Source organism: Chelonoidis abingdonii, chromosome 15 (genome assembly GCF_003597395.2).
Source record: "Chelonoidis abingdonii isolate Lonesome George chromosome 15, CheloAbing_2.0, whole genome shotgun sequence".
In the NCBI taxonomy this organism is placed as follows: Eukaryota; Metazoa; Chordata; order Testudines; family Testudinidae; genus Chelonoidis; species Chelonoidis abingdonii.
The window spans coordinates 5,911,978-5,930,216 of NC_133783.1; positions in this window are offsets into that span (position 1 = coordinate 5,911,978).

An 18,239-nucleotide genomic window follows, 5' to 3' on the forward strand; every position below is an offset into this window, starting at 1 on the left:
TGAGTTCATCTAGTGCAAGATAGGGCTCCTGTTACTGTCAGTGTTTTTACCCCTGAGCAGGTTTAGACAGCCCAGTGCTTAGGATGCCAGCAACCAGCTTGCACTAGCTCTCTACAAGTGAAGCTGCCTCAGCCTTAGAAAGTGTGGGAAATTATTTTTCAGCATAAATCCTAATGCAAACACAGCCGGTGAGATTAGAGTTTGATACACATGGCCTAAATCTTTTGCAGTGTACTTTACCAAACCCAAAGTAACCTACTTAAAAATTTCTTAATAAGATGGAGTGGGGGATGTGACTGGATGGATGAGGGGATTGGCAATGGAGAAAAAAGCCTTTTTCCCTCTTGGTCACTGGTTCAAACCCTCCTAGGTCAGTAGAACATTAGCAAAAAACACTGTTTAGAGTGTGGGCCAATAAGGCACTGGAATGGGAATCAGGGGCCCTGTCTTCAGCTGCTGGATTTGCCACTGACCTGTGGCATGACTGTGGATAAATCACTTCCCATCTGTGTCTCTCTGTCTCCCCTGTAGAGCACCTAGCATCAATGGGGCCCTCATCTCAGTTGGGGCATGTACGTGCTTCTCTGATAAAAACAACAGCAGCTCCTTTTCAACTAAGGTTTTAAATAGAGCTTGTAATAATATAAGCAACGTGCCAAAATGTTTGTGTTGAGACTTTTGGGGTCCTGAATGTTTTGTGAGCACAGCAGTAGCAGTGGTTGGTTTATGATCCTCAGGAAACCAGATACTCAGATCTGCTCAGGTGCCCAAATAAACTCTTTAAACCACGCTACTTCAAAGGGACAGCAATCAAGTTTTTCCTGTAGGTACTAATGCTGAAGACTCCCAGGTTTATTATGGTCTCCTTCCATGCAACAGAGTGAACAATACTGCATGCTCTTTGAGCTCTCACATTCCCCAGACTGATACATTTCTCTTCCACTCCTGAAAAGGGAAGAAAGAGTGAATGTTTCCACCTAACTTGTATATCCCTCTGCATACTCTCATGAATGGGTTGTTTTGACCTCTGTATCACACTGTGATCACTTTTAGTATCAATGTCAAATGACTAGAAAACTGTCCAGCTATGTGAAGAGGTGATAGGTCATATTTTCTGATATTATTTGTTCATACCTGCTTCTTTGCACAATGAATGGCATTTTTGGGAGCAACTTGTAAACTTTTGCCAACAATTTTCACCTGCTTTCAAAGAGGGAGGGAATCTCAGGTTTCAGTGGAATGCTTACACTTACCTATAGCATTAAAAACATAATGGATTAACTGGATTCGGTGTTTAGCTTGGAGAATCCCTGATCTTTTCATGTCTTCATGGCTCTCTGAAACCTACTTCCTCCTGATTCTATCCTTTGGTGGATTCATAAGTTGGCACAGTGCTATATAGGAACTGCCATGCTAGCACATAATTAATTTTCTCAAACAGCATGTATAATGGTTAAAGCATGGGACAGGAGACCCGAGTTCTGCCATTGGCTTGCTGTGTAATCTTGGTTAACCAATTATTTTCCCCATCAATAATATGAAGCTCAAAATACCCAACTTTGTAAAACACTTTGAGATCCTTAAATGAAAGATTCTTTGGCCCTTACCTTGCCCAACTGTCAAAAGATTTCTGAGAGGGCTAATTAACATAAGTAAAGCACTTTCCGATCCTGAGGTGAAAGGAGCTCTCCATGTGGCAAGTATTTATTAAGCATATGTCTGTCTTGTCAGAAGCTTGGGTTTTTTGCAGTGTAGTGAAACTCATCATTTCAACACATCTCATGTGATAAACACTTCTGTGTGTAAATATGGGTCTAGGTCATCCCCTTTCAGTGAAAAACTTGTGGGCAAGGGCTTTGGGGATAGAAATCTGAGTGGTGTTTCCATACAGAGGTGGTCTCTATATCGTTATGTCTGGGATAGGGCAGGGTTTGTTCCCCTCACAGGCCAACTTCCAAACCTGGTGGAGCCCTAGGAATCCCTTAGAGGACAGAGCTATCCATTAAGAGGCCCTCTGCCTCTGAACATGCTATGGTTCTTGATGGCTTCTCCACCAGCCACCGCTACCCCATGGAAGGCCGGACCTGCAAAAGGGAAATATAACTCTGGCTGCATTGTTTTTCCAGTCTATCTTTGCAAGGCTAGAGTGAGGACGATTTGCATTCCTCACATCTCTGGCTTGTCATTAGTCAGAATGCTCTAGATAGGTGAAGGTTCTGATCTGTTCCCATTATAGCCTGTCCAGTTTGCTCATACCTACCCGAGTGGGAATTCTAGTTGACTCCATTAGACTCCTCTTTCTTCAAAAGAGACCAGTTGGTTTCTGCTGTTGAATGTGTAGGCTTATTGGATGTGTTGCTTTGGTCCAGAACTGTTTGCTAACAGGTACAAATTTTCAGCTGGAATTTCTCCTCGGGAAGACTAGTGTGACATCAACACAACAGCATTGTTACTCAGCAACTGTTAGCCTCCAGTGTGGTGGAATAAAGGTGTTTGTGTATTTTTCCTTATTATCTTAGGATCTGATCATGTAAACTTTTGTGCATCTGAGTCACTTTCCTTGCACAAGTAGTCCCTTTGAGCTAATTATAATGCAAAAGGGAGAAGCCAACCCATGCAATTGAAAGACAACACATTCTAAACATTAGGCACCGAATTTGCAGAGGGCACATGCTCAGCACTTTCTGAAAAACAGATCCCATTAAGGTGTCTGAAATTGGTGCCTGAACTTGGAGGCCTCCAAAATGACTAGTCACTTTTGAAAATCTTGATCATCATATTTTGGATGAAATCCCAAACAACTGATGATCACTGGAGATCACGTCATAACAATAAAGAGGTCAAATTCTGTCCCAATGTGTACCCATCACCATGCAAAGTTTGGCCCAGGTTGCAATTTAGCCTCAATATCAAGGACAAAATCTTTCCTACAGAAGATCCCTCTGCAGTGTCAAGGGTTGGCTTTGTTTTTTGTTTTGTTTTTTCCTTCTCCCTCCAAAAATGGTAGTGTACAGTTACTGGCATAAAATATGTGCTGTGTTTCAATTCAGAAGTGACTATGTTTTAATTGATATGTATCTTCATATCAATTGAAAACAAAGAAAAATGTATCAAACCTTCCAAAAGTTTGTGAAATTTCATGGAGGGATTCATCCAGGGAGATCTCTAGCCCGGGATTGAAAACTGCAGAAATTCTGTCAAGCTTTGGGTTAGCTTTACAAATAACTTATTCAAGATGAGCAGTAAATCTTTTGATATGTCTGTGCTGTGATCTTATTTTATTACTGTGTCAGAGGGAGTATATTAGGCTCTGGCCAGGAGAAGAGTTAACTCGCTCACTGAAATGAAAGACCACAGCTGCATGCCCTAAGTACAGATATGGTCAGTATAGCTGGGCTGGCCCAGCTGTCAAGAGTTAAGTAATTTCCCGGCACTCTATAACAGGGAAGTGCTCCTGAGAACTGGATTGTTTTATAATAAGGGTTAAATACTTTGTAGGGAAAGTAGAGAGAACAAGGCCTAAAAATCTCTCTTTTGCTCGGATCATGTTTTAACTGCACAAAGACTTAAAAACTCATTTGAAACCCTCATTATAAACAGGTCTGATTATATGTTTGACCATGACTCTGACACTAAGTGGTGTAATCTTTTGTTGAACTCTTAGCTTAAACCCTAGTTGGGGGAAATCTTCTGGGTGCTTCCACAAGGTTTTACAGTGCTCAGTTCACCCCTTCAATTGCCCCTTTAAAAGCAACGGTGTTCGCCTCAAATCTGACTGTGGCATCCATAGCTTGTCATGTGCTTTATAGTGGCTAGATATAGAAGGTAGAAGACTATATAAAGTGTGATCCTTCCTAGAGGGAAGGTGGGATCCTCCCATCTACATAAGTGATGTCAGTCAGAAAACACTAAAACATTGCATCAAAGGAAATTCTGCTGTGCTATTATGCAACATTCCATTAGGGGGAAGAAGTTATCTAAAATGCTGTTGGAAGGGAGGGGGGAAACTGGAGTAATTTGAAGAGATTAAATCCACCTGATGAATTGAAAGCAGATTTCAAGCTATTGCTTCAGACAGAGGTTTTAAAGCCTGTAACAGACTCCAGCAATACAGTCACTGCATCCTTCATTGTGATTTGATCAAGGGCCTTTTGAAAAACACCATTAGAAGGTATCTCTGTTACATCATTTGCTCTCTGGCATTATTTGAATGTCCAGTGTCTATAGCAGGCAGCTTGAGTGAATAGTGCAGGCAGCTGAACCACAGCTCTTAGAAATGGACAGTCCTATAACTGTGGTTATGAAAGTATGAGGTGGTTTATTAGAGATTATAATAGTTTTATAATTATTATATGAGTTTAAATAATTACTTTATAAGAAATAATGGGCAACCATGTGCTACAGCCAAGAAGGAAACCCTCAAACACTAGTGTTCATTTGTGTAATTGTTCTTTCTCCAAATCGTCATTCTGTCTGTCACTGCATTATTTTAATAGAAGCTAGAGGCACATCTCTTCCTTGTTTAAAAGAAAGCTTTTCATACTAGGCCAAAGAGACCATCCGTGCAAAAACCAGTTTATTTGGCTAATTGATGTCATTCTTCAAAGTATCTGAGTGAAAATGATATCTTCTTCTACTATGACTCAGAATGCCCTGCTGCTTGGCCCCATATATGTGGACATAATAACCCTGCAATTATGGCCTCCCTGACTCTTGTTATGTAAATGACTGACATAGCAAGTCCACCCTAGCGATTAAATGGCACGATCAGGGAGGAAAACTTTCTACAGCTCTCTTTGACAAGTAGTCAAAAGTGGCAAGGAAAGCTCTGAAAACCAAAAAGCGATGCAAAAATGTATGTGTGAGAACATATCTTCTTCTTGAGCAAGGAGATTCAGACTTCACAGCCAAAGATAAGTGCTTGGTTAGACTGCTAGCCTTTGGGATCGTCTGTGAGTAGCTAGCTAATGCTTGCTCATGTCAATGTCATTCCACTGAGTTATATAAAACACTAGAGTTAATGTGATATATGCAGAGAACAGGCTGTTTTGACAAAAGGCTCACAGCATGACAACATTTTGGCATTCTTGCACATTGTGATTTTCAGGAGACTCTAAATACTGTACAGCTCCTAATCCTTTCATGCCTTATAAGTTCTTAATATTTTATTACATAAAAATGACTTGCATGTGTTTCTATAGCGGGGGGGCCTTTTATCCAAAGTGCTCTGCAAAGTCTCGGAACCTAGTCCCAGAACCTCTGACTAAGCCCACATCTCAGGGGCTAGTCAACTGTCTGTTGCAATGATACATCCTTTTCTTATTTAGAACCACGTGGGGTGAGTAGGTGGCATGCTTGACTGGACTGATTCACATTAAACAACATGGGCCAGCCAAAACTGTTGCTTAACAGTTTAAACTGCTGCCTTTGTACTTTTAACTGGTAAGCGATGACACATCTCTCACCTTCACAAACAACAATGAAGATTTTTATTATTATTATTATTATTTTTACAAGGCAAACAGCAGCTCCAGGGTTTGTGTGTGGTGGTTATAAAATAATCATGCCCCTAAGGATCAGAGAGGCACTTGTCTGTGCCTCATGCCTCATAAGAACCGTAAGGTGTAATTGCCTAATGATGATACCCCCCTGCCCCCGTCATCTTACATTATTTAATGAATTCCATTACATTGTCTTCAAGCTCTGCCTTGTGGTCATCATAAAGAAACACAAACATTATCTGCAATACTGATTGCATCAGCAACTCATCTTCTATTTCAGATTACCTCTGTAATCAGAACAGCCTGGAATCTGTGTGCAACATGGGGCTGGGGGGGGAGAACCAAACAAAGAAGCTTAAGGCCCTGATATTACACTGAGAGCCATGGGGACAGACTCCTGCACATCCTGGCAACCCCACTGAATTCAGAGGTCTGCTGTGCAGTTGTCAGAATCAAGGCCCAGTTCATTAAAGCTTTGTGCAGAACTTGATAGAACAGAAGTTTTCATTTGTTCCTAGATTCACAGAGCTTAAGACCAGAAGGCACTATTAGTTCAACTAGCCTGAAATTCCATATGACACAGGCCATTAAATTCCAGTTAAGCCCAATAACTTTTGTTTGGCTAAAGCATGCCTCCCAGAAAGGCACCCAATCTTGATCTTAAGACTCCAAGAGGTGGAGAATCGACCACTTCTCCTGGTAGTTAGTTCCATTGGATAATCACACTCACTGTTTTAAAAAAAAAAAATAGGCCTTATTTCTAAATTGAATTTATTTGGCTTCAGCTTTCAGCCATTGGTTCTTGTTAAGACTTTCCCCCCCTAGATTAAAAGGCCCTTTAATACCCAGTAATTTCTCCCAGTGAAGGTATTTATACACTGAAATCAAGTTAACTCTCAATCTTTTTGATAAGCAAAACAGACTGAGCCCCAACACCTTTAGGCTTGGCAGTTCATAGCCCTGGCACCTCTGGGCTTGCCGCGTAAGTTACAAAAATAAAAAAATAACTTGAGCACCTCTTCCATTACAAATTAATGCACTACTGAGTTCTTTAAATCTCTCACTGTAAGGCATTGTCCCCAGCCTTCAAATCATTTTTGTGGTTCTTTTTGAGGCTCTGTTCTCAGACTTATTGTTCCAGTTTCAAGTTAATTATTTAATTTTGATTTTATAGCATCTAACACGCTAGGCATTTCCCATAAATTAAATTTGCCAGATTTAACTGAAAGATTAAAATAAATAACATAGGACAAGCCCATCAAATCATTATAATGCTAAATACTGCAGATCAAACCCTCATCTCCCCCTCATCCTAGTCTATCAACCCACATAACACAGCTTCCATTAATTATTTTTCTCTGTGTGTGGTTAAGAAGTGAAGGCAAACATATGAATAAAAGCTTTTCCCTGTGTTAAGCATGATCTTTTAGGGCTTGATCTAAATGGGAGTTTTTCCACTGACTTCAATGAGCTTTAGATCTGATGGGAATCCTTGTTTTTTTCCACTAGAAATCACTGTTAGCAAAATATTTGAAGTGAATTTAGTACCTGTGAAAAGGATGAGACTAAGAGGCTCAGAAACAGATCTGTTTTACTTATCCAGAGACAAGTTACAATAGCAGCAGTGCAAACTTTATACTGCCTCACAAATCAGCCTTCACCCTGTTGAGTAGAGACATTTATATGCTAGGAAAATGCTTGTGCTGTCATAATGAAGTTAGTAAAACTCTGTATGTCTGCAGGCAACCCACAAATGGAAGAAAAGGGCTGAATTAAAATATATATATATATATATATATATATATATATATATATATATATTTGCAATAAATAGTTTGACCAGCTTTATACACTAGTATTTACTAGAAATCTACTTGCTTGTATAATGATGCAGGGTATTATGTTTAGTCTCTTCTTTCATGTTCATCACCATACTATCTGAGCCCATCACATACATGAGTGCATATATTGTCATCAATGACACAGTAAAGTATTATCCTCCATTTTCCAGATGTTGCCATAAAGTATAGTAAAGCTAAGTAACTTGCTCAAGGTCACATAAGAAGTCTGTGACACAGCTGGGAATAGAACCCAGATCTCCATTGTCCCAGTATGCCTTACCCTCAAGACCCTCCTTCCCCTTCCTGCTAGTTCAGATTGACATATTTTGCCTGAAAGCAAGAGAATATTAACCACAGAGCAACAGTTAGCCACTTTGAGGGAATGTTCCATTTCTTAAATAATAAGAGCAGAACACAATCATATTACATTATTGTTGTCTAATGGCAAATATGTTATGTACATTTGTAATTAGGGAAAGTTTTTTTGCCCCAAAAGAAATTTTCATTACACAGAAATGACAACAGCAAATTATAATAAAAGCCTCAAAGCTAAGTATGAAAGTAGGTTTTAATTTCCAGAAGATTTATTTTAGTCTATTGCTGACATCAGCAGTTAGTCAAGTTTGGCTTGATTCATTAAATATTTTGTTAGTCCCTTCCTGTCAAATCATTAATGCATGTTTTTCCTCATTAAGGAAAGGATATGATGAGCTTTGAAGGGCATATTTTTCATAGCCATGAACTAGGGTTCACCAGCGGGACAGATACCGCCACTAAAAGAAGCATTCAGCTAAACACACGGGCAAAGCTGTTAAAAACGTTGGGGTGATAGTAACTTGTTAAATGTAGAATTTTTGTTCATCATCTCCACTTGTCTCAAGCAAAAATTGACATTTTTATCATATATCTGAGAGGATGAAATGCATGAAAGGATTCAGGAATAAAAAATTAGTTTCCTTTTTGTTAGGAAAAAAAGAATAATGAACATGTAATTTTTCACAAAAATAACTGTTAGAATAGGGGGGCAACAGTGATCTAAAGTTGATTGGTGAGGTCTGTAATATATGCACCAGCAATTCACTAATTGCAGAGTTGTATATTCATGGTCTAATGGATGCAGCAGTGAACTGAGATAGAACTCAGATCTCTTGACTATCACTTGATACACTTGTCTGCCATGTGAGCTTGGACAAGTCCTTTCAGTTCCCTGTGCTTCTGTTTCTTTCTTGTCTTTTTGTTTGCCTTTGGAGAAGGGGCTGTCTTTAGTCCCAGATTAACAAATATGCATTTGATTCATGTGCACAGGTCCCCCATCATGGGGGCGAGAAAGGAGGCCTTACTCTGGGGCTTTGGGTGGGAAAAACCACATACACAAACAAAAACAATCTAGAGTCTGGAAAGGGGTGGGGGTCTCATGAGAAGGGGGACTCGCCTGCATGCTGTGGTGAGAGCCAACAGGCTGCAGTGAGGAGCTGGGCTAGTTCACGGAACCGGAACTGCTGTGGGGTGAGTGGAGGGTGGACTTGCACTTCATCAGCCCCACTAGAGGCAGGACCCAGTTGCCTCCTTTGGGACTCCCATCCCCCTGGAGACATCGAAGGGGGGGGGCTCCCCCATTGCCATAGTGCATTGGGGCCCAAAGTTTTTAATCCAGCAGTGTATGCGTCTGTATGGAGCCTAATGCAATGGGACCTGGGTCTCAACTGGAACCTCTGTCATGCAAATAATAAAGAACAAGTGTTGAGACAGAGGGATTAAAGCACCAGATAATTAATAGGTTTCTTAAATAGAATGCAAAATTCAGTATATATTTTGCAAGGGATCTAAAGAGGTCACTCGGAATTGCAGTGGGCTCTGCAATAATCATGATTAGTTGTATTTAAAAAAAAGAATTTACATTTATATGGCTATCTCCATGGATTCCAAAGTGTTTTACTATCAGCATACATAGTAAAAGTGCAGCCACTTGTTTAACAATGCATAGCAGCCTTAAACTACCCTTTAGGAAAGGAAACCAAGCAAAATATCAAATCCAGTTGTAACTATGGAGGGATTTGGGTAGGTAGAATAGAATTAAACATGCTGGAATTAGGCCTGAATACTGTGGTGGCTTGGCTCTTTATAAAAAGTATCCTGATGTCAAGCATTGAGGAAGACCTCAGCATTTCCATATTATGTGAAAGACAACAGCCCCAAGCCACACAGCATTCTTAACATGATGTGACATTGCTTCAGTATTGACTCAAAGAGCACCATTTACTTAACAGCATATCCCACCCTGAACATCTCACATCAAAGGATGAGAAGGAACACATTAACAATATTCCAGTGCTCCACACTGATTAGGCCTCAGCTAGAGTATTGTGTCCAGGTCTGGGTGTCATATTTCAGGATGGATGTGGACAAATTGGAGAAAGTCCAGAGAAGAGCAACAAAAATAATTAAAGGTCTAGAAAACTTGACCAATGAGGGAAGATTGAAAAAATTGGATTTATTTAGTCTGGAGAAGAGAAGACTGAGAGGGGGCATAATAACAGTTTTCAGCTACATAAAAGGTTTATATAAGGTGGAGGGAGGTAAATTGTTCTTGTTAACCTCTGAGGATAGGACAAGAAGCAATGGCCTTAAATTGCAGCAAGGGTGGCTTAGGCTGAACATTAGGAAAAACATCCTAACTATCAGGGTGGTTAAGCACTGGAATAAATTGCCTAGGGAGGTTGTGGCATCTCCGACATTGGAGATTTTTAAGAGCAGGTTAGACAAACATCTGTCAGGGATGGTTTAGATAATACTTAGTCCTGCCTGGAGTGCAGGGGACTAGATGACCTCTTGAGGTCTCTTCCAGTCCTATAAGTTAGTATTACTCCATTTTCTTATCTCCCCCATTCCCGACTGAGGTACTTAAACTGGAGGAAACACACACCTTCAGTTACTCAACACACGTCACATCCTCCTTGGGAGTGAGAAGATCTTGTGGTCACGGGATTGGGAAGGAACTCAGGAGGGCTAGTTCAATTGCTGGCTCTGCTGCGGACTTCCTGTGTGACTTTGGGCAAGTCACTTAGTATCTCTGTGCCTCAATTCCCTATTTGTATAATGGAGATAATACTACTTCCCTTTTTTATAGGGGGCATTGTGAAGCAAATATAGTCACTGGAGAAGAAAATATCCTTACTTCTCACCATCAGAATAATTTTGGTGTTGCAGATGAACACATACCACACACACACAAATAGTTACACCCAACTGAACTTAGGAAAGAGTAGAACTTGCACCTGAGTACATTTTCCCCTGATGTTTGCTTGTGGTTAGAGAAGTCTCACTCCCTTTTTTCCAAAGCAGAGCTCTGCCTTCCATTTCCCTCTGCTGGCCTGCAGAAAAGATGGTTGCCATTAATCTAACAAGTTGTTTCCAGCTGCTGCAAGCATGTCATTAAAAGAGCTTCCTAACCCACACATCAATCTCTTTGACATCTGTCATACAGCTTAGATCATATATATAATATTTTTCCCCAATGAAAGAGTCATGCTGTAAACATTCTTTCATTCCTCTAAGGCTCATGTCAAAAAGAATCATTGACTTATTTTCAGCATGTCCAACTTTCCATGCTAATGGTGTCTACAGATCTACAAACACTGCCCATGCTTAACCTTTCCAAGTTACTGACAAGCTTCAGGGAGGAGAGATGTAGAGCCTGCATGAAGTCTGCTGCATACAAGGTGGACAATCTGATAATGAAGCCATTTAGCTCTTGTCACTCTATTTTTGGTCTTTGCTCCCATTGATAGATGGATGAAGAAAGCCCTTTGTTAACTGATCTCCAGCTAGGCTCTGAATATTCCCATTGCTGTTTATGTTTCTTACCCTCGGTTCCTCTGACCTGTTTCTCTTGAACGTTTAGACCCTGTACTGTCTATGACTGACTGGATAATTCTTGCATTCCTTTAGTCCTCTCTTTGGCGTGCCATGTGCCAGAGACTTTTAGCACCATTCAATCTATATAGCATATGATTATTTCAGTTTGCCATTTTTACACATACTCTTTCACATTAATCCAAAATCTGGCATCACTCTTCACTGTAACTCAGATGTCAGGATGGATTGAAGCCATTCCTTGGAGGATGTGCATTTGAACTGGCAGAGAGTAAATGATGGATAATGAACATAAGCATATTTTTTGTCAGGACTTCAGCATATCATTTGTTGGAATGCATATTCTAATGAATGCCACCCACACCTACCAGATGTGTCATCCAAGATTATGCCAGTTCCCTAATAAGACTATTGTTTGATACCCAATGCAACTCACTGGAGGGAAATGGAGAGAGTCACAGGACTTTAAATTCCTCATTAACGTGTTTGTTAATTTCAAGAAGTTTCATGAGATGGTGCAAAAAGCCGGATGCAGAGTGGGGGATGCTCTCATAGATTTATGTTAAATTTGAAGCAGAAATGGTAATTGATGTGTGACTAAAGCAGAACAAAATTCAGTAGTTTCACTTTGTAGGCGTTCATGTCAACATTTTCCTTGGTTTCATAATCCCAGCTTTGGTTTTGAATTTCATGTATCAACAAGCCTCAAATCTCCAAAGTACAACTGCTAAGTGTAACTTATCTCATGCTGAAACCATGCAAAACTATAAATTTTGCATGATTTTGATGTAAGAAACTGTGCCAAGACTTGGTTTAGGGGGGTTTCTTGAAATCTTTGTGACTATTAACAAACCTTTCAATGAACCTGATTGCAGTTTCGAGTTTGTATTGAAACAATGAATTTTAATGTAATTTAGAGTCATGTTTTTGCACCTTGCTGACACCAAGGAATAGGTGTACATTAAATCTGGCTCTGTTCCATGCAGTAGTGGGCTCAAAGGTTCTGTGTAATCTTGTAAGGAGTAGGGGAACAATACGTTGTAATACATTATTTCCTGCATATCCATGCCTGAAAATATGTGAAACAAGGTAGTCTAATATCTTCTTTCTCATAAGATTTCCAGCACAGTTGTGCAGTCTCAAGAATTCGGAACATTTGAGTGCTGAACTGAACTTCCTGCCACAACCTGGCTATCAGTGGTCTTAGGAGGTACTCAAGGACATAGGATAGGGCAGCTATGGGAGAAGGCTGTTGCTTGCCCTCAACAGGATATGGAGCTCAGAAACAGCAATGGGAACTGAAACTATCCATTTCCCTGTTTTTCCCTGATAATCTTGTTTTTATGTTGCCTCCTCTCACTGACCTTTTTATGTTGCTTGCCTTCAAAGTAGTTGCCTCTGAACCAATGCTATGGGCTTATGTCAAGTAGTACCTTACTTTCTGTGTGAAGTCCCGCAGTACTACTCATGGAGTAAGACAACACTAAATCCTAGTAAAGGCATTCCAATCTGGCTCTAAATCTGAAGATGTTTGGACCTGAAGTTATGGCTTATATCTACTTATCCATAAATAATAGAGATGAACATTTATCTTTTGTCTCTGTGTTGGTCTCAGACACCACAACATGCATGGACTGGTTAATGAGAGAGAGAGGTGATCTCATTGTTGTCCAATTCAGACCAGTGAAATTCCACTGAACTCAGTGAATTATGAAGGTGTAAAACTAGAGAAGAGACTCAGGCCTAGGGTTTATAGATGAACTCTGCACTACATCTGTCCTCCACAGTGTCATCCGCATAAATGAACCATCTCTGTCGTCATAGCTGACATGAAAAAAAGAGCACAGTTTTACATATATGTACGATGTGATTGGTATAAGAAAGATGCAGCAAACTCAAAGTCATGTTGTTTTATAATCCATCCAAACAAACCTTTGCATTGTTCCATAGTTCTCTCCTGTGGTGATCCCCTTCACAGGTGCACATATAAAAAACTGGATTAGATAGTCCTTGCTTCACATTGTTCTTCCTGTGTTTTTTATGGCTATGATAGTCAAAGGGCAATAACACCAGAGATTGTGTAATATTTCTGTAGGGGAAGGAGGTGGAGAACTCATTAGGATTTGCTCTCAAGCTCTTGCAGAGCAGTAGCTAAAATCCCATAAATACTTCCTGTTAGTCCAGCTGCTATAGAAATGAGCAAGGCTTTTCTTTTCCCCCTCTTCTTTCCAGCCCTCACACTATCATTTCTTCACTGTGAACTGTATTTAATATGTAAATAAAAAGCAGGCTTTTAGGAGATTTAACTGTTTCCCTTGGTATTTAAATTATTCAATTATAACTGAAGCTATTAAAATACAGTTAATTAAAATTGTTAGATTGTTTTCCCTTGCACTGATCACAGCATTGCCCTACTTCTCCCTCTAGCTGTTTAATTCCTATTAAAAATGATAATGCTTTGCTTTATTCATAAATGCAGTAACCTTACGCACATTCTTCAAGTGATCTCTTTGGTACAAACTGTGCCGGTTTTCCTCTTTTCTAGCAGTGAAGCGGAAATTTTGCTGTAGTCTTTAGAGGCTTAATCAGCAGTAAAAGGACTCAAAATTTAACATTACCAAGTCATGAGAAATAATGCAGCTCCCCAGGGGAAAAAAACTGCTTTATTTTGATGCAATATAATGTCATTGGAGACGACAAGAGAACCCTGAAGTTTAATAAAAGGTGGAATCTAAATAAAGGTTTCATAACTCAAAATATAAAAATACCAGATTTTCACTTTCAATATTTAATTCAAAAGGTTTCACAGCATTCTGGTGGGAATAACAACATAGCTGAAGTACAGATGGGTAAGTTCTTTTAAATAAATAAATAAAGGATGCCAAGGCAAGTTCATATCTCCTTGATTTTAGTAGATAAAGAGCACTAAGTGACAGTTCTGCCCCTTTCCTCTCCCGCCACCTTCTGTGGCAAATAGGAGACTATAATCACATGCTGATGTTCTAAAAGTAAAGGAACAGGAATAGAACCAACACAGCATGATCCCCCTCCTAGCCCCAAGGTTCTGGCAGCCCCAGCAGCCATCTGGAGCTCAAGGGGCCTGGGGAAGCAGGTGAAACCAGAGGGAAGGTGAGTCATGGAGATCTGGAATCCTCATTAATTAGATGATTTTGGAGTGCAAAGTCCGTTAGAAGTTCCTTGAAGCCTAAATTTCTGATCCTAGTTTATACCCCATCTCTCCCCCTTAGCATGGGTTGGTTGGGTTCAGCTGTGGCACAGGGGCACATGTCTTCGTGGGGACCAAGCATGCCAGGCAACCATAGGGGAGCAGTAAGACATCTAAAGGAGTTAGGTGCTAGGGCATCTCATATACAGATTTCTCAAATATCACAGGGTTAGGGTCTGTGTTCTCCATTCAGCCATGGGCATCACACCGTTAGGAGGCTGCACACCCAGCATCCTCTGCTGGGCTTCTCACCTCTTCCCCAGTCTGTGATAGCAGACCCATGTTAGGGAGAGGGAAGACACTACAGTTAGGCCTGAGTAGGGCAAGAAACTGGTAGTAATAGTTATAATAGTTGATGATCTTCCCTTTCTGATGGAAGAAAATCAGGTGTCCTTGCTGATTACTTTAGTTATCTTAGATACAGCTGATCATGAGGTTTTGGTGACTGTAGTGCGATGAGTGGAAGTAGAGAAAAAGGGGTCCTGGTTTCAGGAAGCACCAAATTTAATGTGACCAAAGGGCAAGCTGGGGCCAGGCTGCTATTACACTCTCTAGAGCCTCAGCATGTTAAACTGACCTTTCAGCGTGCTCAGTAAAGGTCTCTTTCCTTCAACTCTGCCTGCCTTTTGCACCTCTTATTGGCAGTGAAACAGTGGCATCTCAATGAATCCTAGCGGGGATAGGTGCTGTTGCCTTGCTGTAGTTCTATTCCTCTATTTCCAGGAGATCCTAGATGTTAATCCCAGGAGATTACTCACCTGCCTTGAGGTCATTCATGCAGGGTAGCAAAGAGTTCTCACCTGGTACCCTTTCTGTTGTGTGTGTGTTATATATATATAAAAAAAAAAAAAAAAAATTCCCCTCTACACACTAATGGGGGTATGTGCTTCCTCCAACATCGGTTTCTCTACAAGAGGCCTGGGAGTTTGAGGGTTCTGCGGCATAATCTTAGCTTTCCTACACTGCCCTCTTACTGGACAGAGACTCTGAATGGTTGTCCTGGGAAGCTGTTGGAGCCACTCACCAGCTTATGGAGTCACAGCCCCGAGGGCTCCTACACACTGGGACCACTTGGCTTCACTTTCCACATCCTTTCAGTTCTCTTTCAGGCCCGTGGTACTTGCTCCCAGCTTCTCATATTTCCTTCTTCCTGATGTTGCCTGTCACTTGCAACTGCATAATCTATCACAAACCGCTGATCATCTGCTCCTTGTCTATACCGACGTATGTCTGGTTGATTGGCCAGTACCCTGCCTGTCGTCTGATCTGGAAGTCCCACAGAACTTAGCCTGCTATTCTCCACAACCTTCTGCGTGAATCTCCCATCTGGTCTTGGGAGGGCTAGCCATACGCTGTGCCAGAGTTCTTTGTTCACAATGCCAGCCACTTGGGTTGTGCCGTTCAGTGTACTGCGTTCCTGGCCTGCATCTTACATCCTTGCCACTTGTGTGACTGCTCTGAGGCCTCTCTGCACAAGTCGCACCTTGGGTCCCTCTAGTGTGGTAGACCCTGCTTCAAATGGATCTGGTGCTCATGCCTTTCCTGGCTGCTTATGATCAGTGCCTCAGTGCTGATCTTTTAGTCCAGCCCTTTCAGCCACTGGTAGGATTTCCCAATGTTGCAGCCACCTCAGCATCTGTCGATCGGTACATCCCATGAAGGGTCTGTCTGCCCCATGGCAACTCTTCTGCTTGGTCTTTCCTCCCATGTCTGCGCTGCTCAGGCATGTCTCACGCAGCTCATCATTGGGGGCCACTTACTGATGTACTTCCTGGATGTTCCGGGTTTCAATCCAGGAATAGTTGGGCCTGACGTCAACTCAAGCCCCGCCCGTCTTTTCCGGCTGGTATATACTAGGTCTCTGGGTGTTGGACTTGGCGGTGGAAAACCTCCGCATTGTGAGGAGCTACGGGTTTTACCAGGCAGCCTCCATGTCTCCTTGGCCAAGCATCACTATATCCGGCAGGGTATCTGATGAACCGGCAGGGCGTATCCGTGATGGCTGACTTATGTTCTTCCACTGAGCTGGGCTCTTCAAGGACCTGTCTTATCCTTTGGTGAATACTTTGATTTGCTGTCTTCGCTTGCTCGTCATCGTGGTTTCCATGTGACTTGCGGGATGCCAAGGTACTTGAGCTGTCTGTATGTCTCGCTATGTGGCCGCTGGTAGTTCCACCCTCATCAGTCCTTGACGATACCTTTCCTCTCCGTCCACTACGACCGGCCACACTTCTCCAGTCCGAATGACATCAGCCGATATCCCCTCACTGTAGTCCGCGTCAGGTGGATTAGCGAGGTCGAATGTCTCGTTCATTCTTAGCATACAGCTTGATGTCATCCATGTAGAGGAGGTGGCTGATGTAGTCATCCTGAATCTGTACCGTATCCGTCCTTGTGATTATGCTGGCGAGGGGGTTTAAGCCTATGCAGAACAGCAGCGGGACAGTGCAATCACCTGGTAGTCTGGCGACTTGATGGCACTTGTTCAGTTGCCTTGAGTTGACTCTATGTGTCTTCCATACTCCCATTGAGTTTCTTGGAATCCTTAGTCCGTTGACTTTGTATAGCGCCAGAGCATTCACGATCCACGTGCTGCATTGAAGTCATAGGTTCCTATAGTCAATCCCGGCGAGCTCCAGATTGGTCTGTCTAGACTTGCCAGCTGGTCGACTGCTTACATATATGAGCAAACTGGTGTTGAGCCTCTGGTTGTTGCTCCATAGCCCTTCCTGGCTGTGCCTCATGTACGGCCCAATGGTGTCCTGTGCTTGGGCAGCTAATGATCGCTGAAATAGGACTTTCCATGTTGTGGGGAGGCAGGATTTTGGCCGGCTAAGTTGCAGGTTCTTGTCCTTGCAGGGGTCTTTCCATGATCAGCAAACTGTCCCTTTCCTGTGTTAGCCAGTTTGGGTGGAGCCTGCTGCTAGCAGCTGGTTCATCATGTGCTGCAGAGCGTTCAATGCACTCTGTTAATTTCAGGCCAGTAGGTGTGGATCAGTCTTGGTCCCAAGGTGCTGTCGCACTCGTCATGTTTTTGACCGCTGCTGATGTTTATACTGTGATGGGACTCGGTTTCTGTTCTGGGACGATTGCTGTGCTCTGTTCCAGGTCCCTGCAGCCACTTTGCATCCTGGTGTTTGAGTCTTCTCATTTCTCCAATAGTCTCTCCAGTAACTGTTCAGTTTCCTGCTGCTGGTGGGTCTGCTGTTATGTGTTGTTGGCACTGCAAGTTGAGAGTAAATCCTGGATGGTTCCTGTGAGAACATGGGATTTATTTTTGGCCTCTGCTTCTCTAGTGGTATTCCTTAGCCTGGTAGCCAGTGCTGTGAGCCTTTGTTAGCAGTCTCAAGGATTCAGATGGAGTCACCCTTGAGTTTTTTTCAAGTAGCCAAGTCTTATCCTTAATCTACACACCTTACTGTAGTTCACCAGCTGACTTAAACTTCTCTCCGAGTCCCTTGATCTTATCCTCCAACCTCAAGTTCCAGGGTGGTACATACTGTTGTTCTCTTCTTGATCGTCGAGCCAAGCATCTCAGGATACAGAGCTGTAGCGTATACCAGTTCATGGTTGAGTTAGGTGGTAGTAGGGATTGTGATGAGGCTTAATTGGCATCTTCTAAACTACATACTGATGTGACTATCTCCAATGAGACCTTGTAAACTCGGTCTCGAGGATTGACTGTAGCTATTTTTCCAGGATCTATGCTCTATCAGCTGCTGTGCTCTGCAATGGGGAGGTGCAGTGAAGTTTCAAGCTTCAGGTGTGGCCGCACAACCACTTGTTCTCCCAAGTCTC